Here is a 23,462-nt window from a genome sequence, read left to right on the forward strand (position 1 = left end):
AGGCACTAGGTACAGGCACTCAAGTGGGGTAGTGTTTTTATCAGGACAGGTGGGGAAACACTGGGTGGTAGGACTTTTGGGGATCACAGCATATTCCTGCAGTTTGTGTGACAGAAATGCAAGAAACATTTGAGTTTTTAATCAACATCTCACCTTTGCAGGGTATTCTGGGTAAGAAAACTTTGGGGAATCCACACAAGTTACACCTCTGTGGACTCCCCCGGATGTCTAGTTTCCAGAAATGTCTGGGTTTGGTAGGTTTCCCTATAAGGCCGCCGAGCCCAGGACTAAAAACACAGGTGCTTGCCTTACAAAACTAGGCTGTTTTGTGATACATAATTTTGATGTCTCCACAATACAATTTGGGTGGTGGGATTTGGGGCTGAACTAAATTGGGGAGCTCCCATGAGAGCACTCTCTCTGTGCTTGCCACCGCATGCATCTGCTCTCTGGGTTGGGCTAACCCGCTATTGTCCCGCTGCACAGACTATGCTTGCGAAGGGACAGCAGGACTGTCCTCATCACCTCCCTCCTAATCAATGGAAAAGGAGTTATCGAATGGGACTCCTCCGACTGAAAAATCACTCCCAGAGTCTGCGCCATTGTCCTATCCCTCAGATGCTGTCTCAGTATCTGCTGTCTCAGTCTCTGACCCCACGTCAGAGCTGTCCTCTATAACCCGAGAGAGGACTTGAGCAGCAGTCATCCAACGAGATGCCATCTCTGCTACTGTGTAAGGAAATGCCTCCTTGGCATGGTTGCCCCCTGACTTTTTGCCTTTGCTGATGCTATGTTTACAATTGAAAGTGTGCTGAGGCCTGCTAACCAGGCCCCAGCACCAGTGTTCTTTCCCTAACCTGTACTTTTGTATCCACAATTGGCAGACCCTGGCATCCAGATAAGTCCCTTGTAACTGGTACTTCTAGTACCAAGGGCCCTGATGCCAAGGAAGGTCTCTAAGGGCTGCAGCATGTCTTATGCCACCCTGGAGACCTCTCACTCAGCACAGACACACTGCTTGCCAGCTTGTGTGTGCTAGTGAGGACAAAACGAGTAAGTCGACATGGCACTCCCCTCAGGGTGCCATGCCAGCCTCTCACTGCCTATGCAGTATAGGTAAGACACCCCTCTAGCAGGCCTTACAGCCCTAAGGCAGGGTGCACTATACCATAGGTGAGGGTACCAGTGCATGAGCATGGTACCCCTACAGTGTCTAAACGAAACCTTAGACATTGTAAGTGCAGGATAGCCATAAGAGTATATGGTCTGGGAGTCGGTCAAACACGAACTCCACAGCACCATAATGGCTACACTGAAAACTGGGAAGTTTGGTATCAAACTTCTCAGCACAACAAATGCACACTGATGCCAGTGTACATTTTATTGTAAAATACACCCCAGAGGGCACCTTAGAGGTGCCCCCTGAAACTTAACCGACTATCTGTGTAGGCTGACTAGTTTTAGCAGCCTGCCACAAACCGAGACATGTTGCTGGCCCCATGGGGAGAGTGCCTTTGTCACTCTGAGGCCAGTAACAAAGCCTGCACTGGGTGGAGATGCTAACACCTCCCCCAGGCAGGAATTGTCACACCTGGCGGTGAGCCTCAAAGGCTCACCTCCTTTGTGCCAACCCAGCAGGACACTCCAGCTAGTGGAGTTGCCCGCCCCCTCCGGCCAGGCCCCACTTTTGGCGGCAAGGCCGGAGAAAATAATGAGAAAAACAAGGAGGAGTCACTGGCCAGTCAGGACAGCCCCTAAGGTGTCCTGAGCTGAAGTGACTCTAACTTTTAGAAATCCTCCATCTTGCAGATGGAGGATTCCCCCAATAGGGTTAGGATTGTGACCCCCTCCCCTTGGGAGGAGGCACAAAGAGGGTGTACCCACCCTCAGGGCTAGTAGCCATTGGCTACTAACCCCCCAGACCTAAACACGCCCTTAAATTTAGTATTTAAGGGCTACCCTGAACCCTAGAAAATTAGATTCCTGCAACTACAAGAAGAAGGACTGCCTAGCTGAAAACCCCTGCAGAGGAAGACCAGAAGACGACAACTGCCTTGGCTCCAGAAACTCACCGGCCTGTCTCCTGCCTTCCAAAGACCCTGCTCCAGCGACGCCTTCCAAAGGGACCAGCGACCTCGACATCCTCTGAGGACTGCCCCTGCTTCGAAAAGACAAGAAACTCCCGAGGACAGCGGACCTGCTCCAAGAAAAGCTGCAACTTTGTTTCCAGCAGCTTTAAAGAACCCTGCAAGCTCCCCGCAAGAAGCGTGAGACTTGCAACACTGCACCCGGCGACCCCGACTCGGCTGGTGGCGATCCAACACCTCAGGAGGGACCCCAGGACTACTCTAAGACTGTGAGTACAAAAACCTGTCCCCCCTGAGCCCCCACAGCGCCGCCTGCAGAGGGAATCCCGAGGCTTCCCCTGACCGCGACTCTTTGAATCCTAAGTCCCGACACCTGGGAGAGACCCTGCACCCGCAGCCCCCAGGACCTGAAGGACCGGACTTTCACTGGAGGAGTGACCCCCAGGAGTCCCTCTCCCTTGATCAAGTGGAGATTTCCCCGAGGAACCCCCCCCTTGCCTGCCTGCAGCGCTGAAGAGATCCCTAGATCTCCCATTGACTTCCATTACAAACCCGACGCTTGTTTCTACACTGCACCCGGCCGCCCCCGCGCTGCTGAGGGTGAAATTTCTGTGTGGGCTTGTGTCCCCCCCGGTGCCCTACAAAACCCCCCTGGTCTGCCCTCCGAAGACGCGGGTACTTACCTGCAAGCAGACCGGAACCGGGGCACCCCCTTCTCTCCATTCTAGCCTATGTGTTTTGGGCACCACTTTGAACTCTGCACCTGACCGGCCCTGAGCTGCTGGTGTGGTGACTTTGGGGTTGCTCTGAACCCCCAACGGTGGGCTACCTTGGACCAAGAACTAAGCCCTGTAAGTGTCTTACTTACCTGGTTAACCTAACAAATACTTACCTCCCCTAGGAACTGTGAAAATTGCACTGTGTCCACTTTTAAAACAGCTATTTGTGAATAACTTGAAAAGTATACATGCAATTTTGATGATTTGAAGTTCCTAAAGTACTTACCTGCAATACCTTTCGAATGAGATATTACATGTAGAATTTGAACCTGTGGTTCTTAAAATAAACTAAGAAAAGATATTTTTCTATATAAAAACCTATTGGCTGGATTTGTCTCTGAGTGTGTGTACCTCATTTATTGTCTATGTGTATGTACAACAAATGCTTAACACTACTCCTTGGATAAGCCTACTGCTCGACCACACTACCACAAAATAGAGCATTAGTATTATCTATTTTTACCACTATTTTACCTCTAAGGGGAACCCTTGGACTCTGTGCATGCTATTCCTTACTTTGAAATAGCACATACAGAGCCAACTTCCTACATTGGTGGCAGCGGTGGGATACAAGACTTTGCATTTGCTGGACTACTCAGCCAATACCTGATCACACGACAAATTCCAAAATTGTCATTAGAAATTCATTTTTGCAATTTGAAATTTTTCTAAATTCTTAAAAGTCCTGCTAGGGCCTTGTATGTTAAGTCCCTGTTTAGCATTGTCTTTTAGAGTTTAAAAGTTTGTTAAAAGTTTGAAATTAGATTCTAGAAACAGTTTTAGATTCTTTAAAAAGTCTTCCAACTCTTAGCAAAATAATGTCTGATACAGAGATGAATGTGGTGGAACTCGACACCACACCTTACCTCCATCTTAAGATGAGGGAGCTAAGGTCTCTCTGTAATATCAAAAAAATAACCATTGGCTCCAGACCTACCAAAATTCAGCTCCAGGAGCTGTTGGCAGAGTTTGAAAAAGCCAACCCCTCTGATGATGACCTCACAGAGGAAGAAATTAGTGACTTGGAGGCCAATGTCCCTCCTCCAGTCCTAAATAGGGAGAACAGGACCCCTCAAGTCCTGTCTCCAACTGTGTTAGTCAGAAATAGTGAGTCCCTCACAGGAGGGTCCCACATTTCTGAAATCACTGAGGATGCTCTCAGTGAAGATGACCTCCTGTTAGCCAGGATGGCCAAAAGATTGGCTTTAGAGAGACAGCTCCTAGCCATAGAAAGGGAAAGACAAGAGATGGGCCTAGGACCCATCAATGGTGGCAGCAACATAAATAGGGTCAGAGATTCTCCTGACATGTTGAAAATCCCTAAAGGGATTGTAACTAAATATGAAGATGGTGATGACATCACCAAATGGTTCACAGCTTTTGAGAGGGCTTGTGTAACCAGAAAAGTGAACAGGTCTCACTGGGGTGCTCTCCTTTGGGAAATGTTCACTGGAAAGTGTAGGGATAGACTCCTCACACTCTCTGGAAAAGATGCAGAATCTTATGACCTCATGAAGGGTACCCTGATTGAGGGCTTTGGATTCTCCACTGAGGAGTACAGGATTAGGTTCAGGGGGGCTCAAAAATCCTAGAGCCAGACCTGGGTTGACTTTGTTGACTACTCAGTGAAAACACTAGATGGTTGGATTCAAGGCAGTGGTGTAAGTAATTATGATGGGCTGTACAATTTATTTGTGAAAGAACACCTGTTAAGTAATTGTTTCAATGATAAACTGCATCAGCATCTGGTAGACCTAGGACCAATTTCTCCCCAAGAATTGGGAAAGAAGGCGGACCATTGGGTCAAGACAAGGGTGTCCAAGACTTCAACAGGGGGTGACCAAAAGAAAGGGGTCACAAAGACTCCCCAGGGGAAGGGTGATGAGACAACCAAAACTAAAAATAGTAAAGAGTCTTCTACAGGCCCCCAAAAACCTGCCCAGGAGGGTGGGCCCAGAGCCTCTTCACAAAACAATGGGTACAAGGGTAAAAACTTTGATCCCAAAAAGGCCTGGTGTCATAGCTGTAAACAGCATGGACACCAAACTGGAGACAAGGCCTGTCCCAAGAAAGGTTCCACTCCAAACTCCCATCCAGGTAACACTGGTATGGCTAGTCTCCAAGTGGGATCAACAGTGTGCCCAGAGCAAATCAGGGTCCACACTGAAGCTACTCTAGTTTCTGAGGGTGGGGTGGATTTAGCCACACTAGCTGTCTGGCCGCCTAACATGCAAAAATACAGACAGCAACTCTTGATTAATGGGACTAGAATAGAGGGCCTGAGGGATACAGGTGCCAGTGTCACCATGGTGACAGAGAAACTGGTTTCCCCTGGCCAATACCTGACTGGAAAAACTTACACAGTCACCAACGCTGACAATCAGAGAAAAGTACATCCCATGGCAATGGTTACTTTAGAATGGGGAGGGGTCAATGGCCTGAAACAGGTGGTGGTCTCCTCAAATATCCCAGTGGACTGTCTGCTTGGAAATGACCTGGAGTCCTCAGCATGGGCTGAGGTAGAACTAAAAACCCATGCAGCAATGCTGGGTATCCCTGAACTGGTGTGTGTGAAAACAAGAGCACAGTGCAAGGCACAGGGTGAACAAGTAGAGCTGGAGTCTGGAAGAATGGCCCAGCCTACCAAGAGAACAGGAAAGTCAGTTGGGAAACCAACTGCAACACAGCAAAAGAAAGGGAACCTCTCTTCTCAGGAAGAAGTTCTGCCCTCTGAGGGAACTGAGCCTTTGGAGCTTGAACCTTATCAGGTTGAGCTCTTAGGCCCAGGGGGACCCTCAAGGGAGGAGCTGTGTAAGGGACAAGAAACCTGTCCCTCTCTTGAAGGCCTTAGGCAGCAAGCTGCTGAAGAGTCCAAAGGCAAGAAAAATGGAACGCATAGGGTCTATTGGGAAGATTGACTCCTGTACACTGAGGCCAGAGACCCCAAACCTGGTGCCACTAGGAGAGTGGTAGTGCCTCAGCTGTTCAGGAAGTTCATCCTAACATTGGCCCATGACATTCCCCTTGCTGGACATTTGGGACAAACCAAAACGTGGGAGAGGTTAGTCAACCACTTCTACTGGCCCAATATGTCCAACATGGTTAAGGAGTTTTGCCTCTCCTGCCCCACCTGTCAAGCCAGTGGTAAGACAGGTGGACATCCAAGGGCCCCCCTCATTCCACTTCCAGTGGTGGGGGTTCCCTTTGAAAGAGTGGGTGTGGACATAGTTGGTCCACTAGAACCTCCCACAGCCTCAGGAAATATGTATATCCTGGTAGTAGTGGATCATGCTACCAGGTATCCTGAAGCTATTCCCCTTAGGTCGACTACTGCCCCTGCAGTAGCCAAGGCCCTCATTGGTATCCTTACCAGAGTGGGTTTCCCTAAGGAGGTGGTGTCTGACAGAGGTACCAACTTCATGTCAGCATACCTAAAGCACATGTGGAATGAGTGTGGAGTGACTTATAAATTCACTACACCATACCATCCACAAACTAATGGCTTGGTTGAGAGATTCAACAAGACATTAAAAGGCATGATCATGGGGCTCCCAGAAAAGCTCAAAAGGAGATGGGATGTCCTCTTGCCATGTCTGCTTTTCGCTTACAGAGAGGTGCCACAGAAGGGAGTAGGATTCTCACCCTTTGAACTTCTGTTTGGTCATCCTGTAAGAGGACCACTTGCTCTTGTTAAAGAAGGCTGGGAGAGACCTCTCCATGAGCCTAAGCAAGACATAGTGGACTATGTACTTGGCCTTCGCTCTAGAATGGCAGAGTACATGGAAAAGGCAACCAAAAACCTTGAGGCCAGCCAACAGCTCCAGAAGTTTTGGTATGACCAAAAGGCTGCACTGGTTGAGTTCCAACCAGGGCAGAAAGTCTGGGTTCTGGAGCCTGTGGCTCCCAGGGCACTCCAGGACAAATGGAGTGGCCCTTACCCAGTACTAGAAAGGAAGAGTCAGGTCACCTACCTGGTGGACCTGGGCACAAGCAGGAGCCCCAAGAGGGTGATCCATGTGAACCGCCTTAAGCTCTTCCATGACAGGGCTGATGTCAATCTGTTGATGGTAACAGATGAGGATCAGGAGGCAGAGAGTGAACCTCTCCCTGATCTTCTGTCATCAGACCCAAAAGATGGCACAGTAGATGGAGTGATCTACTCAGACACCCTCTCTGGCCAACAGCAAGCTGATTGTAGGAGAGTCCTACAACAGTTTCCTGAACTCTTCTCCTTAACCCCTGGTCTGACACACCTGTGTACCCATGATGTGGACACAGGAGACAGCATGCCTGTCAAGAACAAAATCTTTAGACAGTCTGACCATGTTAAGGAAAGCATCAAGGTGGAAGTCCACAAGATGCTGGAATTGGGAGTAATTGAGCGCTCTGACAGCCCCTGGGCTAGCCCAGTGGTCTTAGTCCCCAAACCTCACACCAAAGATGGAAAGAAAGAGATGAGGTTTTGTGTGGACTACAGAGGGCTCAATTCTGTCACCAAGACAGATGCTCATCCAATTCCAAGAGCTGATGAGCTCATAGACAAATTAGGTGCTGCCAAATTCTTAAGTACCTTTGACTTGACAGCAGGGTACTGGCAAATAAAAATGGCACCTGGAGCAAAAGAGAAAACAGCATTCTCCACACCTGATGGGCATTATCAGTTTACTGTTATGCCCTTTGGTTTAAAGAATGCCCCTGCCACCTTCCAAAGGTTGGTGAATCAAGTCCTTGCTGGCTTGGAGTCCTTTAGCACAGCTTATCTTGATGATATTGCTGTCTTTAGCTCCACCTGGCAGGATCACCTGGTCCACCTGAAGAAGGTTTTGAAGGCTCTGCAATCTGAAGGCCTCTCTATCAAGGCATCCAAATGCCAGATAGGGCAGGGAACTGTGGTTTACTTGGGACACCTTGTAGGTGGAGGCCAAGTTCAGCCACTCCAACCCAAGATCCAGACTATTCTGGACTGGGTAGCTCCAAAAACCCAGACTCAAGTCAGGGCATTCCTTGGCTTGACTGGGTATTACAGGAGGTTTGTGAAGGGATATGGATCCATTGTGACAGCCCTCACTGAACTCACCTCCAAGAAAATGCCCAAGAAAGTGAACTGGACTGTGGAATGCCAACAGGCCTTTGACACCCTGAAACAGGCAATGTGCTCAGCACCAGTTCTCAAAGCTCCAGATTATTCTAAGCAGTTCATTGTGCAGACTGATGCCTCTGAACATGGGATAGGGGCAGTTTTGTCCCAAACAAATGATGATGGCCTTGACCAGCCTGTTGCTTTCATTAGCAGGAGGTTACTCCCCAGGGAGCAGCGTTGGAGTGCCATTGAGAGGGAGGCCTTTGCTGTGGTTTGGTCCCTGAAGAAGCTGAGACCATACCTCTTTGGGACTCACTTCCTAGTTCAAACTGACCACAGACCTCTCAAATGGCAGATGCAAATGAAAGGTGAAAATCCTAAACTGTTGAGGTGGTCCATCTCCCTACAGGGAATGGACTTTATAGTGGAACACAGACCTGGGACTGCCCATGCCAATGCAGATGGCCTTTCCAGGTTCTTCCACTTAGAAAATGAAGACTCTCTTGGGAAAGGTTAGTCTCATCCTCTTTCGTTTGGGGGGGGGTTGTGTAAGGAAATGCCTCCTTGGCATGGTTGCCCCCTGACTTTTTGCCTTTGCTGATGCTATGTTTACAATTGAAAGTGTGCTGAGGCCTGCTAACCAGGCCCCAGCACCAGTGTTCTTTCCCTAACCTGTACTTTTGTATCCACAATTGGCAGACCCTGGCATCCAGATAAGTCCCTTGTAACTGGTACTTCTAGTACCAAAGGCCCTGATGCCAAGGAAGGTCTCTAAGGGCTGCAGCATGTCTTATGCCACCCTGGAGACCTCTCACTCAGCACAGACACACTGCTTGCCAGCTTGTGTGTGCTAGTGAGGACAAAACGAGTAAGTCGACATGGCACTCCCCTCAGGGTGCCATGCCAGCCTCTCACTGCCTATGCAGTATAGGTAAGACACCCCTCTAGCAGGCCTTACAGCCCTAAGGCAGGGTGCACTATACCATAGGTGAGGGTACCAGTGCATGAGCATGGTACCCCTACAGTGTCTAAACGAAACCTTAGACATTGTAAGTGCAGGGTAGCCATAAGAGTATATGGTCTGGGAGTTGGTCAAACACGAACTCCACAGCACCATAATGGCTACACTGAAAACTGGGAAGTTTGGTATCAAACTTCTCAGCACAACAAATGCACACTGATGCCAGTGTACATTTTATTGTAAAATACACCCCAGAGGGCACCTTAGAGGTGCCCCCTGAAACTTAACCGACTATCTGTGTAGGCTGACTAGTTTTAGCAGCCTGCCACAAACCGAGACATGTTGCTGGCCCCATGGGGAGAGTGCCTTTGTCACTCTGAGGCCAGTAACAAAGCCTGCACTGGGTGGAGATGCTAACACCTCCCCCAGGCAGGAATTGTCACACCTGGCGGTGAGCCTCAAAGGCTCACCTCCTTTGTGCCAACCCAGCAGGACACTCCAGCTAGTGGAGTTGCCCGCCCCCTCTGGCCAGGCCCCACTTTTGGCGGCAAGGCCGGAGAAAATAATGAGAAAAACAAGGAGGAGTCACTGGCCAGTCAGGACAGCCCCTAAGGTGTCCTGAGCTGAAGTGACTCTAACTTTTAGAAATCCTCCATCTTGCAGATGGAGGATTCCCCCAATAGGGTTAGGATTGTGACCCCCTCCCCTTGGGAGGAGGCACAAAGAGGGTGTACCCACCCTCAGGGCTAGTAGCCATTGGCTACTAACCCCCCAGACCTAAACACGCCCTTAAATTTAGTATTTAAGGGCTACCCTGAACCCTAGAAAATTAGATTCCTGCAACTACAAGAAGAAGGACTGCCTAGCTGAAAACCCCTGCAGAGGAAGACCAGAAGACGACAACTGCCTTGGCTCCAGAAACTCACCGGCCTGTCTCCTGCCTTCCAAAGACCCTGCTCCAGCGACGCCTTCCAAAGGGACCAGCGACCTCGACATCCTCTGAGGACTGCCCCTGCTTCGAAAAGACAAGAAACTCCCGAGGACAGCGGACCTGCTCCAAGAAAAGCTGCAACTTTGTTTCCAGCAGCTTTAAAGAACCCTGCAAGCTCCCCGCAAGAAGCGTGAGACTTGCAACACTGCACCCGGCGACCCCGACTCGGCTGGTGGCGATCCAACACCTCAGGAGGGACCCCAGGACTACTCTAAGACTGTGAGTACAAAAACCTGTCCCCCCTGAGCCCCCACAGCGCCGCCTGCAGAGGGAATCCCGAGGCTTCCCCTGACCGCGACTCTTTGAATCCTAAGTCCCGACACCTGGGAGAGACCCTGCACCCGCAGCCCCCAGGACCTGAAGGACCGGACTTTCACTGGAGGAGTGACCCCCAGGAGTCCCTCTCCCTTGATCAAGTGGAGATTTCCCTGAGGAACCCCCCCCTTGCCTGCCTGCAGCGCTGAAGAGATCCCTAGATCTCCCATTGACTTCCATTACAAACCCGACGCTTGTTTCTACACTGCACCCGGCCGCCCCCGCGCTGCTGAGGGTGAAATTTCTGTGTGGGCTTGTGTCCCCCCCGGTGCCCTACAAAACCCCCCTGGTCTGCCCTCCGAAGACGCGGGTACTTACCTGCAAGCAGACCGGAACCGGGGCACCCCCTTCTCTCCATTCTAGCCTATGTGTTTTGGGCACCACTTTGAACTCTGCACCTGACCGGCCCTGAGCTGCTGGTGTGGTGACTTTGGGGTTGCTCTGAACCCCCAACGGTGGGCTACCTTGGACCAAGAACTAAGCCCTGTAAGTGTCTTACTTACCTGGTTAACCTAACAAATACTTACCTCCCCTAGGAACTGTGAAAATTGCACTGTGTCCACTTTTAAAACAGCTATTTGTGAATAACTTGAAAAGTATACATGCAATTTTGATGATTTGAAGTTCCTAAAGTACTTACCTGCAATACCTTTCGAATTAGATATTACATGTAGAATTTGAACCTGTGGTTCTTAAAATAAACTAAGAAAAGATATTTTTCTATATAAAAACCTATTGGCTGGATTTGTCTCTGAGTGTGTGTACCTCATTTATTGTCTATGTGTATGTACAACAAATGCTTAACACTACTCCTTGGATAAGCCTACTGCTCGACCACACTACCACAAAATAGAGCATTAGTATTATCTATTTTTACCACTATTTTACCTCTAAGGGGAACCCTTGGACTCTGTGCATGCTATTCCTTACTTTGAAATAGCACATACAGAGCCAACTTCCTACATACTGGCTATACTGTTGCTCTAAAACACTAGCCTATGTAGACAGTCAATAAATTGCTGGTGTGTATGATACGTGCAACAGTAGAGGTCACCTTACCTTGGCTTCTTCCCTCAATCAGCACGTTCTTTCAAGACACTCAAAAAAAGAGACACTATTACTGCACCTCTAGCGCTCAGTCATTATTGGTGCTCCCACTCCCATGACCTCCTCCTCAGATTCCCTCACTATCACCCAGCAAAAGTGCCCTTTATCTCTCCATAGCCCCCGCACATACATTTAATTTGTATTATAGAGCAGGTAATGACTGACTTTACTAATGTACTCAGCTATTTACATAAAAAGTCAGATTTTATCTTTGCAGTAGGCATATAAACCTTCTGCGCTACTTTATGGCATCAAAACTGCCACTAGACAAAAGTCTGATCATTCTGTAGGAGAAACATAATCACAAGACTTACTTGACTTTTTTATTGCTGCCTAACAGCTACAGTTGAAACGCGTCAGTTGAAGTATGTCCATTGTTTGAAGACAAGTGGTGGAGAACATATATATATATATATATATATATATATATATATATATAGATCACTTTTTATATGTGGGTCTGGTTTTCCTAGGGGTCGATCGCAGCCCCCAGGGAAACCACACACACGTTGACAAAAGTGATATATATATATAGAGTAACGCTGACCGGAGTGTTAATATATATATATATATATATATATATACACACACATACATGGATATATATATATACACACACATACATGGATATATATATATATATATATATATATATATATATATATATATATATATATATATATACACATTTTATAGTAGCTGTATGGTTTCCGTGGGGGCCATAGTGACCTTTTTTGTAATTTTGGCCTCTGAGGGGTAAACCTACCTTTAAAAAAAAATAATATGCCCCTGGGTGAGGGGCGGCCTGTTTTCCGAGGGAGGGGGCCGACCCCCCCAAGTGAAATCCCTGGTGTCTAGTGGGGGTGTCCTGGCCCTCGATCGCAGCTGTGCTGCAATCGAGTGCCATGAAACCGGTTCAGAAAGGCCTTGTTTGAAAGGGGAGACTCCCCCCTTTCAAACGAGACCTTCCCGAATGTCGGGAAGGCCGTTTGGGGCTGTTTTTTGCTCCGATGGAGAAAAAAAACAGTGACTTCAGCACGCCTCACGGCATGCTGATATCACAAAGGGGCGGGTGGGGGTTCGAGGGAGACACAGAAGGCCTTCCGTGTCTCCCGGAGTGTTTTTAAATAAAAAAAAATCCTCAGGTGCAATGCACCCGAGGATTTGCACCTGAGGATTTTTTAACACCCTCCCTGGTGTCGGCCATTGGTCGTGACCCACACCAGGGAGGTAGTGCACTAAAACGGTTAAAATGGGTAGATAAATGGGAAATGCATGAAATCAAACAATGTTCCCACTGCAACAGAAGGCTGCAAACTGTTTGCCACTATGTGTATGTTTACCTTAATGGCAAATTTGTGGTCCACCAGCTATACCTCCTTAAAACCTTGAAGCATATCATACCTGCTCCTCACTGTTCAGTCCTACTGCTGCCAGTACTCCAGTCCCGAAATCCTTGGTTCCCAGTGGAAAGCAGATTAATTCTCATAACTATTTGTATGGTTCATGAACCAACCTACCACAACACACTACAACCACAAGATGATAGTGTCAGATTAAAAATGTGTATCCTGCAGCACAAATATACTCCCAGCTTTAAATCACAATAAACCATCTTCCAATCTTTCCTGGAGCATTCAGGATCAAAAATGTGTTTTCTATTCACCTATGTCCTTCCTGCTTCACTATCACAAAGAATATAAGACCTTATTAATTCAATGTCTATTTTAAGTAGAAGTAATAACTACACCTCTCTCATTCCTATCCATTACTAAGTCCTTCTGTAGAAAAAGTGCACAAGAGACTCCTCAATGTTCACACATGCAGTTGCTTAAATTCACTTTAAGCAAGTCCTAAAACATGCTTAACTTTGTAATTTTAAGTGACAAATTTCTGACTAGCTATTAGTTTTATATTTTCCCTGATTATCTAACAATCTGCTTTTTATATTCTAGTTAAAGTTCATGTACAGTTCTGCAGTGCCATCCATGTGCCTGGTTTTCACTCTATAGAGCTACAGATAAAAGGTGACCCTAAACGTGCCTAGCAGTGTTTTGTGCAGTTTCTTGCATTTCTTTTTCTCTCTTCTGGTGTGTTTGAAATGGATTTATGTAGGAAAGTTCACACTGTGTATAAGAGGCAAACCTGGACTGTGCTGAAGTAGCTTTGCATGCTGTTTGTAGGATGTAGTATGTTTCAGCATTTTGAGTCCATGCACCACTCACATTAGGAAGGTGTTATTTTTTTCAGATTGACAGGCTTTGCCACCAGGGCAGAGTCAGCTTTGCACCCAGACCTCATCTGGATTTACAGATAATGATTAGATGCATAATGTGAAATGATGTGAGCAGAGCATTGCTAATTGATTCACAACTCCACCTTTGTTGACTGTGAAGGGCTTTTCTAGAGTTCTCGGAAAAATGAACACTGATATCACACCTTAAATTCCACCCCATACCCTAAGGACAATAAGAAGAAGTATAGTGTCCACTCCTTAAAAGTGTGGTGTGGACAAGCTAATCCTTATCTTCTTACTCGAACTCTAAAGTATGAGCCTGTTCTTAAGAAACAAATGCTTGCCATCAAGAATTCTTGGAATCATAAATTAGTAGGAATTCCCCGGTACAAGAATTATTGGTCCTATGTCAAGAACATCTCTAATGCATGATCAGATGACTGTGTGTACTCAGTGTTATACATATTTTAGACCTATCACAGGCTACATTATTTTATGATTCAAAGTGTGACAAAATAATCTAAGCAGTAGGCAACAGTATACAAGAGTCTGAGACGTGTCTTCTTCAACTGGACAAGAGTGCCACACAGCTTTCTATTAAACCATAGGGGCTATCTTTTCACAGCTGTGTTAGTAATATACACAGGGGCATATTTAACAAGGTTTTACATCACTGTTGTGCCACACAATGGGGCGCAATGCAATGGTGACGCAAAACCTACAATGACATTTATCAAACCATGTGGATTGCTTGGTAAATGTGCAGTAATGTAAGGCAGCGCAAGTCACTGCCTTGCATTACTCTCCCACAAGAGTTATTCCATAGATAAAACATGGGTGTTCCCATGCATCAGCCCATAGATTTTGGTGCAGTCCCATATTTACCATTAGTGGTAAACTTGGGAATGGGGAAAAATTCTACACCTCCCCAGCAATGTTCCCTCTAATTGTTTTCCTCTGTGTGCGGCAGTAAAAGGTCTCTGTGCACTGCAGCCTAGGCTATGTGTGCCAAGAACCTGACGATGCATGCAAGCCTGGCCACTATAAGGAGGGCTTGGGAGTTCTTCTCCCAAGAAAATGTGGGCAAAAATTCCACCATCTACAACACATTTTTCATTTTACATTCAACTGTATTAGCAGCATAGTAAATGATGACCTTACAGTGCACCAGGACAGGGCAATCTTTGTTGGGCACTTCAATGATTCCCTCACTATCATTTTCCAGGAATGCCTGCATCTTTCCGGCGATTGCTGTACCCCGTGTTTTGGTCCTGCTGTGAAGGACAAACCCCACGCTAACACACACACAAACATAAAGAACATGACAAGCACATACATGGATGCCAAGATTGAAGCTCTGGAATACCTCGAGACACTGGCACAACTATATCCCTCCTCACTCACGCCATCCCTTAGGAAATCTGCTGCGAGACCCCCTCTGAGACCAGTTACTGTTAAGTTTTCTTTTTTCTTTTTCTTTTTTTCTGGGTCACTATGGTTTATAGGTAAAGACCCTACTAGTAAAATTGTATCACATAATTACTTAAGCAAACCATGTAAACACAACACCAGACTACACGACCAACCCCAAACAAACACACGCACTGAGTGAAACCTGAATGAAGTTTACTAATTGGAACGAAGCTGAGTGATGTGTACCGTTTAACTGATGCTTAATGTCAATGTTCACACCTGCTGTTTCTAAGAGAATGTACAATTATTTGTTATGAACTGTGATGTACAGGAAAAAACATATAATTAATAAACATATTTTAAATGATTGTAACTTATGAACTGCACAGTAACAAAAGGGTCTATGTGACAAAAACAGTATCCCACAGTCACTAACACATATAATGCTGTTCTGTGATCTGCATGGAAAATGTTCTTTGCTGCAGGAACTTTAACCCTCTGCAGTACCTTATATGAGTTAAAGCTGCCACGAGACAAAACTCCAATCGCTCTCCAGCAGGCACATTAATCACCAGAATTATCTTGCAGATGCACACACGTTGACAAATGCAAAAATACATGTGCATACATGCAAACAAACCGCACGTACTTGCATAGTCAAACTACGTACTCAAGCATACAAACACGTCACATATGTACAAATGCACATTAAAGTGCACACAGACACACAAACACACAACTTATGCAAATGTATACAAGTACATGTATGCACATTGTGCAGGCCCGCTATTTTCCCTTCTTTCTGTGGTGACTGTCCCAACAAGGCCTCCATGGTCACAAATTTCACATTGGCGGTATCTAAGCATAAGTAAAACTTTTGTCGATGTTCTGAGACATTCAGCATTTTTGAAGTGTCTCTTGTGTGATATTTTTTAAGTACGGTCTTCCGAGGGGCACATTCAGAAATCTGCTTTCGGTGGGGAGGTGCTGGTAAAATTCCTGTGTGTTTCACTAGCCTAGGGTGATGAAGTTTCACCATCTATGCAGAGTTTCCAAGACAACTTCCTCTGCCAATCAGTAGTAATTATAACAGGGCTCTATAATCTAAACTTTAAGGCAGTGATGAGAGGCTGTTGCTACCCATCTCAATTGTACTCGTTTTATCAACCTTGGGCGGCTAAAAGTCTGAGTGAGTCCATTAGATTCCAATGTGCGACACTACCTTAGATGAATCAAAACTGCCACTAGACAAAATTCTGAGCTCTCTCCAGCAAGTGCATGAATCCCCAGGGGCATCTTGAAACTTTTATTGTTGCCTGAAAATTATGGGATATACAAGGAACTCTGTACCAGGTGCTTTCAGAACTGCTGCACTGCTACAAAAGTGGCTTCCAGTAACAAAGGCAGCCCCCACCCTTAGACCTTTCCAGCCTTGGCTGAGAGTATCATTAAATATAAAAACACTCTTGATCGTTTTAAATTGTATTTATCTAACAGAAAGCAGTGCTTTCTCAAAACATGCCACATGCTTTCATCATCATGAATGTAAAATTGTTACACAATCTTCTTCACAAGTCATGAAGCCTGCCTCCTATTTTTTAAATGAATGCAGCAAGTGGCATGTGCAGGAGCTGCTAGCTGCTTAACTTGTGACCCTCTTTAACCCTGCAGACTGCCGTAAAAGAGGAATACTTTCATGACACTCGTGCTCTCCTCTGTGCTCTCCTCTTCAACGGTGGTCTTCTCCTCAGCCTGAATTCGCTGCCACTGCTTCCAAGGAATACAGCAACAAGATAATGACTGTTTTTCGCAATGCTCCCATTTTATAAAGCTGTGGCGCAAAATGTCTCTCGAGTGGTCTGCAGTAAAAGTGTGTGCGCGCTTCAAACGAGACACTGCGGACTTCGGGCAGCACAGGTGCGCGTGCGCACACGCACACACCTTACAGGGAACACTGCTCCCCAGGAGAGGGGTAACGAGGAGAAAAAAGCTTATTTCTCCCTGTTTCTTCCTCTTTCTATGTATATCCTGCATTTTGCTAAAATCAGCACACATAAGAGGAAAAAGCCTCAGAGAAATGTTCTTGTGCAGAAAGGTGTCTCTTACAACACAAAACAATCCTGCCTACAACACAGACACCTTTGCATTGGGAGCAAGGGTGCCTGTGTTGGAGCTAGGCTGCAGTTGGCACCCCAGAGCAGGAAGAGAGCAAGGAAGAGAGCAAGGATCCTCCGTAAATACGGCACATTCCTGCCGTCTCTCTTTCATGCACAGCAAGGTGGCTCCGTTGCTTTGCGTGGATATATGATTTGCTTTGCTATGATGTGCAGGTTAGCTGGGTTAAAGCACTCACAAAGGCATGGTGACTCTGTGCTCACTCCACGGAGCATGCGGACAAACAGGTGTGTGGAAGATACAGGAAGCACACATAACGACATATGTGGAATCTTGCCAGAACTTCCAAACCTTCACAGAACAACGATACTACGTGAGTGTTTGCCAGATGCTATGAACTTCTTTCCCCACGCCCACCCTGTTTTCACTGGTTTCACAGATTACCTCTTAGGCTAAGAAGCAAAAATTAATAATGTGCAATTCCTTACCTATTACTGTGTGTTTCTTTCAGAAGTTCGATCTGCCTTGATGCATTTGCCAAATGTTCCACGGAATTTGGATAGCAAACAGTTAACATATGCTACAAGGAAGTAGCAGACTTGGAAACTGTAACTTGGCCAGGCACATTTTCTTTGCCTGTTTTCAGAGACGCTGGGCTGCACCACGAAGCCTGGCACCTCTGATATCTTCCTGGTTCCTTGTCGCGACGTTCTCACATATTTTGCTTTGGAAGATTGCTGTTAGCAAATTATAAACCCCATGTAATCATCATCATATTCATTTAAATGTTGACCTCGCTCCATCTCCTTTTCAAACTCTTTTTGTGAGTGGAGAATACATTTTGCCGTGCCTGCCAATTGGAAAGAAGTAAACCTTGTGAATGTGTCTCACCGAAAGTGACGTGAAAGGAGTTTCCATGAGAGACACGCCTTTATTTCGAGCAAACAGTGCAGACCATGATTGGTGAAAGAGCAACCTGAGTCAGCCATTAACATTTTTATTTTAAGATGGATTTGGTGAAGGTGGAGACATGAGCTCCAGCAGGAGTAAAAGGAAATAGACGTGGTGTGTTCGAGGAAGTTCCCAGATAAATGGCGTCCTGATATCCACATATCAGTAGCGTAACGAAACTTCAGGGGCACCCCCTACAACATACCTGTAGGTCCCCTCACCCCAGTCAGTGGTCTGCTGCCTGTGCACTGCGTACTGTGCTGAGGGGGCACCCTGGAGCTCGCCCCCACCCATCCCGCACAAAGGGGGCTGATGGGGCCACATATACCTGTTATCGTGCCTCTCATAACAAGCACATGGTTGGACGTATTTGTAATCTATTTATTGCTTTTCTTCTCGGTTGATAACAACAAAATATACAACATCATATAGCGCTCTCAAGTTTCCCAGGTCCATCACAAGTAGCTCATCCACACCAGGCTTTTTTTTTTGCATTCGAGAATGTAGTCCTGATTTTCTAATGGGATAAGCATGACTATAAGTCATAGATTGCAAAGAAAACACCCAAAATGGATGAATTGCTTAAGAAGTTAAAACCTGAGCGCTCCGAATTATAAAAAAACCCTGCAATTAATACAGTTATAAAATTGGCAATATGCTCTATCAAGATTGGGATTCTGAGTTCCTCATCACAGTTTCTAATTCTTGGTGTTAGAAATGGGGTCGTTGGTTGGCAGTCAGGTTGCCCCCTGTCAAAGCAAGGACGTCATTCTAGTCAGGGCAAAGGAGAAACACACTTGGTTAACCCCCGCTGACCCCCAGGGTAGCTTGGCATGAGTAGAAGTGCTTAACCCAGAAGCAATGCATAAAGGATTTGTACCAACACACACGGTAATATAGTGAGACGCTACAAAATGGACACCACATAGGTTTAGAAAAATAGTAAATATTTATCTAAGTAAACAAGACCAAATATGATAAAAATACACAATACACAATTAAAAATATGAATTTAGCAATTAAAAAAAAAAATAGTGCCTAGAAGCACCAATGCTGCAATTTGCTGTTAAGCGGCGTAATGACGGAGTCGTTTCCCACAATGCAACACCACTGGCACCTTTTACGGAGTCACACAGACCCCCAAGTACTGTACCTCAGCAAAAGTGTGGAAAATAGGTTGGTGCACGCAGTCAAGGAGTGAGGTGTCGCTGGATCCTAGGCGGAGTTGGTTCTGGTGCTGCAAGTCAGAGGAGTGGAGGCGTCACAAAGAGTTGTCGGGTCCTTGCTACAGGGCAGTGGAGGTGAGGCTGCTTCGGTTGCGAGGAGTCGGTCTAAGGGCACCTCCAGCACAGTCAAAGTCCGATGAAATTACGATTCTGCGGGCGACCTTACAGGGTCGCCGTCACGTCACAGGTGCTGAGACGGAGTCGGGTGTCACGAATGTCAGTGCTACGACACTCCGATCTTGTGAGTCCTTGCGACGTCAGTGGCATCAGTGACGCGGGGCCTGCGATGTCGGTGGGTTCGCCATGCTTCTGCGAGGTCCATGGCTTGTGGTGCAGGCAGAGTCACGGGCTCTGTGCAGCGAAGTCCTTACGAAGTCGCACAGCATCGTCCAATATCGTTTCACTGAAATTTGACTAGAATACATGCTCAGGGGCCCAGAAACTGGAATGGCACCCTCTGACAAGCTAGACCCAACAACATGCAGTCTCAGAAACAGGTTGGTGACGTCTTTGCTGTCCCTAAGGCTTCAAAAACAGGAGGCAAGGTCAGTCCAAGCCCTTGGAGATACCTCTCAAGCAAGAATGCACAACAAAGTCCAGTATTTGTCCCCTTTCACAAGCAGAAGCAGCAACTGCAGGATAGACCAAAATTCATTTTCCACTACTGTGAGGCCTGCTCCTTTCATAGGCTAGCATTAGTACTGCCCTCGGATACTGCTTGAGTGGTAGATTCTGATCAGAAAGGGGTAACCAGGTCATATTTAGTATGGCCAGAATGGTAATAGAAAATCCTGCTTATTGGTGAGTTTGGATTTTTTATTACTAGTTTAGAAATTCCACTTTTAGAAAGTGAGCATTTCTCTGAACTTAAAAGCCACCTGTCCCTTGCAGCCTGTATCCAATCAACGTCTAGGTTGTCCTGGTTGACAGCTCCCTTGTGCATTTCACCCAGACAACCACAAACACAGGACACTCAGGCACACCTGCACTCATCTGCATACTGATTGGGTCTTCCTGGGATGGAAGGATAGAGGGCCTGACACTTACATTTCAAAGGCTTTTGACATGCCCTCACACAATGGACTGCCAAACCCTCTACTGGGACCCTGACAGAGAGGCCTGTACTGAAAGGGGAACTTGTGCACTTCAAAACCACTCTTTGAAGACTCCCCCAGTTCAAAGGCATTTTTAAGGTATATAAACTGGGTCTCTGCTGTTGCCCTGCTGACCAGTGACTTTGCTGAGAAGTGCTCTCCAAGGGCTTGGATTGAGCTTGCATCCTGTTTTCTGAGGTCTCAGGGCAAAAAAAGACTTAGGCCCTCATTTTGACTTCAGCGGCCTGCAACGTAGACCGCTGAAGTCCCGCCAGCCACAAGACCGCCAGTGATGGAGGTCATCACAGCACTATATTATGACTGCTGGCAGCTCTCCGCCGTAAAGTGGGTGGAGAGCCGCCAGCAGCAATACTGGCAGTTGGCAGTGCAGTGGTGGTTGCTCAGCTGGCACCGCCACGTCAAAATAACATTGCCATGCCTATTACAACTTAGTAATAGGCAAGTTGGTGTTGTCTAGGCGGGGTGCTGGCGGCAGAGCAAGCGCCATGAACCCCGTTCCCTCCCGGATGAATACGCAACCACCAGGTAAGGTGATCAACCAACAGGGGAGGGAGAGAGGGAAGGGGGGTGTTGAGTGATGTGTGCATGAATGGGGGTGTGTGTTTGTGTGAATGGAGGGGGGTGGGGTGACGTGTTTGTCTTTGTGTGCATGTGTATGCAAGTGTATGTGTGTGTGTGTGAATGTCTGTGTGCGGGGGCTGGGGTGGTTGTCGTGGCCATATGTGCATGTCTGTGTGAATGAGTGTGCATGTATGTGTGCGTGTATGTATGCATGTGTGATGTGTGCCTGCGTGGATGTATGAGGGTGGGAGGGTTCTGAATGAAGATCAGTGGGGGCGGGGGGTTCTGAATGGGGATCGGGGGAGGGGGTTCAGAATAGGGATCAGGGGGGTGGGGGTTCTGCATGGGGATTAGGAAGGGGGTGTCACTGCTTGGGGTGGGGGGCTTCTGATGGGGGTGGGTCCTACATGGGGGGGTTGGGGAGTCCTGCTGTGGGCTCAGGAATGAGCATTCCTATCACCAGTGTCGTTACACCCAGGAATTCCGCCACGGAATCCCTGGCGGTAAGGATGCTCACAACACCATGGGCGGTGTCAGGTGGACCGCCGAGTCGAAGGTGGTCCACCTTCGGCCAGGCGGTCCTACTCTCCCGGCGGTACAGGTGGTGAACTGGCTGCAATACAGCCAGTTCACTTCCATTTTCATAATTTGGCGCTCCTGCACCACCATGCTGTCAGCGGTCCGACCGCCACAGCCGACGTGACAGTGCAGGACCACCAGGATCATAATGACCCCCTTAATCTCTTCAGGAAACTCCCTGTGTGCCAAAAATCCATGCACAGCCTGCAGGAAACGACAAACAGCCTGCCTTGTGTAGGAAAGTACCATCTTGCCTGGCATGTTACCCCCATTTTTCACTGTATATATGTTGTTTTAGTTGTATGTGTCACTGGGACCCTGGTAACCCAGGGCCCCAGTGCTCATAAGTGTGCCTGAATGTGTTACCTGTGTAGTGACTAACTGTCTCACTGAGGCTCTGCTAATCAGAACCTCAGTGGTTATGCTCTCTCATTTCTTTCCAAATTGTCACTAACAGGCTAGTGACCATTTTTACCAATTTACATTGGCTTACTGGAACACCCTTATAATTCCCTAGTATATGGTACTGAGGTACCCAGGGTATTGGGGTTCCAGGAGATCCCTATGGGCTGCAGCATTTCTTTTGCCACCCATAGGGAGCTCTGACAATTCTTACACAGGCCTGCCACTGCAGCCTGAGTGAAATAACGTCCACGTTATTTCACAGCCATTTTACACTGCACTTAAGTAACTTATAAGTCACCTATATGTCTAACCTTTACCTGGTAAAGGTTAGGTGCAAAGTTACTTAGTGTGAGGGCACCCTGGCACTAGCCAAGGTGCCCCCACATTGTTCAGAGCCAATTCCCTGAACTTTGTGAGTGCGGGGACACCATTACACGCGTGCACTACATATAGGTCACTACCTATATGTAGCTTCACAATGGTAACTCCGAATATGGCCATGTAACATGTCTATGATCATGGAATTGCCCCCTCTATGCCATCCTGGCATAGTTGGCACAATCCCATGATCCCAGTGGTCTGTAGCACAGACCCTGGTACTGCCAAACGGCCCTTCCTGGGGTTTCACTGCAGCTGCTGCTGCTGCCAACCCCTCAGACAGGCATCTGCCCTCCTGGGGTCCAGCCAGGCCTGGCCCAGGATGGCAGAACAAAGAACTTCCTCTGAGAGAGGGTGTGACACCCTCTCCCTTTGGAAAATGGTGTGAAGGCAGGGGAGGAGTAGCCTTCCCCAGCCTCTGGAAATGCTTTGTTGGGCACAGATGTGCCCAATTCTGCATAAGCCAGTCTACACCGGTTCAGGGACCCCTTAGCCCCTGCTCTGGCGCGAAACTGGACAAAGGAAAGGGGAGTGACCACTCCCCTGACCTGCACCTCCCCTGGGAGGTGTCCAGAGCTCCTCCAGTGTGCTCCAGACCTCTGCCATCTTGGAAACAGAGGTGCTGCTGGCACACTGGGCTGCTCTGAGGGGCCAGTGCCACCAGGTGACGTCAGAGACTCCTGCTGATAGGCTCCTTCAGGTGTTAGTAGCCTATCCTCTCTCCTAGGTAGCCAAACCCTCTTTTCTGGCTATTTAGGGTCTCTGTCTCTGGGGAAACTTTAGATAACGAATGCAAGAGCTCAGCCGAGTTCCTCTGCATCTCTCTCTTCACCTTCTGATAAGGAATCGACTGCTGACCGCGCTGGAAGCCTGCAAACCTGCAACAAAGTAGCTAAGACGACTACTGCAACTCTGTAACGCTGATCCTGCCGCCTTCTCGACTGTTTTCCTGTCTGTGCATGCTGTGGGGGTAGTCTGCCTCCTCTCTGCACCAGAAGCTCCGAAGAAATCTCCCGTGGGTCGATGGAATCTTCCGCCTGCAACCGCAGGCACCAAAAAGCTGCATTACCGGTCCCTTGGGTCTCCTCTCAGCACGACGAGCGAGGTCCCTCAAATCCAGCAACTCTGTCCAAGTGACCCCCACAGTCCAGTGACTCTTCAGT

At 47.5% G+C, this 23,462-nt stretch overlaps 1 protein-coding gene across 4 annotated transcripts in view; it reads right to left on the reverse strand.

Moving 5' to 3' along the window:
* SYK (spleen associated tyrosine kinase) overlaps positions 1 to 17,962 on the reverse strand; it is a 596,672-nt gene extending 578,710 nt beyond the window's left edge. For all 4 annotated transcript variants that reach the window (XM_069227459.1, XM_069227433.1, XM_069227445.1 and 1 more), the window contains exon 1: positions 17,573 to 17,962. The gene's annotated coding sequence lies outside the window, so the exon portion shown is untranslated. The remainder of the gene's footprint in view (positions 1 to 17,572) is intronic.
* Between the last annotated feature and the right edge of the window lie 5,500 nt (positions 17,963 to 23,462).

This window comes from Pleurodeles waltl, chromosome 1_1 (assembly GCF_031143425.1).
Source record: "Pleurodeles waltl isolate 20211129_DDA chromosome 1_1, aPleWal1.hap1.20221129, whole genome shotgun sequence".
In the NCBI taxonomy this organism is placed as follows: Eukaryota; Metazoa; Chordata; class Amphibia; order Caudata; family Salamandridae; genus Pleurodeles; species Pleurodeles waltl.